Here is a 2,452-nt window from a genome sequence, read left to right as displayed (position 1 = left end):
ACCTATGTCCTTTGAATATTTGCTATATTTGTTTTTCATAGATTTTTTTAAAATTATGTTTTAAATTACAACTGAAATTATGATCTGAGAGCTGAAATAGGTTTGGTAGAAACCTACCCTGCTCTCTCATAAAGGCCCATACTCAATAATAAGTTCTGAGAAGAGATTCCAAGAGGTTGTTTGAAAGTACATTCCTTGGTGTCTGCAGAAGAGGCTACAAGCCTTTGCAGGCAGACCAACTATTTAAACTATTTTAAAAGAATTATTAGAGAAAAACATTTTCTTAAATTCCTGGAGAATGACCATGAATAGACTCTTATTGCCGCTTCCTCCCCACAGTTTTCCACAGGCAGTTTTGCTTTACTTTTCTGCTCTTCTGGAGAAAAATGAATTTCCATTTTTTCCTTGTATTTGTTGAAAACTGAGCTCCCAATACCCAGGAGCTTGTTGATGCTTTCTTAAAGTATAAACCAATATACTCTCACTGTGCCCATAACCACTATACTTTATTGCCTTTACATATAAAATGCAAAGACTTTCCCTGTGGCTCAGCAATAAAGAATCTGCCTGCAATGCAGGAGACAGAGATTTGGGTTTGATCCCTGGGCCAGGAAGATCCCCAGGAGGATAAAATGGCAGCCCACTCCAGTATTCTTGCCAGGAAATTCCCATGAAGAGAGGAGCCTGGCGGCCTACAGTCCATGCGGACACAAAAGTGAGACACAACTGAGCGACTGCACATATAAAATGCAATAATTATAAGGATATAGTAGTGCCCATACCTCTTAAGTAAAACCCAAGATAAACAAATTATATATAAATGTCAAAATAAATATAAATTTGGAAGTAAGATGATCATTCAAAACTTACCATAAAATTTAGTATCACGACAATGTAGTATTGGCATAAGGGTAAAATATACATTAATGTAAAAGAATCGAGAGTCCAGAAATGAACACATATATCCATAATCAACAGATTTTAAATAAGGTGTCAAGACCACTTATAGGGAAAGAATAATCTTATTAACAAATAGTACTGTGACTGGTAACCACATACAAACAATGAGGTTGGACCCTTACCACATACCAAATACAAAAATTAACCCAAGATATAACAAAGACCTAAATATGAGAGTAAAAACTATTAAACTTTTAGAAGAAAACACACATTATCTTCATGACCTTGGATTAGGCAGTGATTTCTTCAATATGACACTAAAAGCACTAGCAATAAAAGAAAAAATAAAGTAGACTTTATCAAATTAAAAACTTCTGTCCTCCAATAAACACCCTCAAGAAAGTAAAAAGTCAGCCTATAGAATGAGATAAAATGTTTGTACATCCTATATCTGACTGGTACTAGGATATGAAAGGAACTACCAAAACTTAATAGTAAAAAAGAAGACAAACCATTTAATATCACAGTTATCCAAGTCTATGCCCCAACCAGTAACGTTGAAAAAGCTGAAGTTGAACGGTTTTATGAAGACCTACAAGACCTTTTAGAACTAACACCCAAAAAGATGTCCTTTTCATTCTAGGGGACTGGAATGCAAAAGTAGGAAGTCAAGAAACACCTGGAGTAACAGGCAAATTTGGCCTTGGAATGCGGAATGAAGCAGGGCAAAGACTAATAGAGTTTTGCCAAGAAAATGCACTGGTCATAGCAAACACCCTCTTCCAACAACACAAGAGAAGACTCTACACATGGACATCACCAGATGGTCAACACCGAAATCAGATTGATTATATTCTATGCAGCCAAAGATGGGGAAGCTCTATACAGTCAACAAAAACAAGACCAGGAGCTGACTGTGGCTCAGATCATGAACTCCTTATTACCAAATTCAGACTTAAATTGAAGAACGTAGGGAAAACCGCTAGACCATTCAGGTATGACCTAAATCAAATCCCTTATGATTATACAGTGGAAGTGAGAAATAGATTTAAGGGCCTAGGTCTGATAGATAGAGTGTCTGATGAACTGTGGAATGAAGTTTGTGACATTGTGCAGGAGACAGGGATCAAGACCATCCCCATGGAAAAGAAATGCAAAAAAGCAAAATGGCTGTCTGGGGAGGCCTTACAAATAGCTGTGAAGAGAGGCGAAAAAAAAAGGAGAAAAGGAAAGATATAGGCATCTAAATGCAGAGTTCCAAAGAATAGCAACAAGAGATAAGAAAGCCTTCTTCAGCGATCAATGCAAAGAAATAGAGGAAAAGAACAGATTGGGAAAGACTAGAGGTCTCTTCAAGAAAATTAGAGATACCAAGGGAACATTTCATGCAAAGATGGGCTCAATAAAGGACAGAAATGGTGTGGACCTAACAGAAGCAGAAGATATTAAGAAGAGGTGGCAAGAATACACGGAAGAACTGTACAAAAAAGATCTTCACGACCCAGATAATCAGGATGATGTGATCACTAATCTAGAACCAGACATCTTGGAA

This window comes from Oryx dammah, unplaced genomic scaffold, assembly GCF_014754425.2.
Source record: "Oryx dammah isolate SB20612 unplaced genomic scaffold, SCBI_Odam_1.1 HiC_scaffold_3, whole genome shotgun sequence".
Classification (NCBI taxonomy): domain Eukaryota; kingdom Metazoa; phylum Chordata; class Mammalia; order Artiodactyla; family Bovidae; genus Oryx; species Oryx dammah.
Note: the sequence above shows the minus strand (reverse complement) of the source record.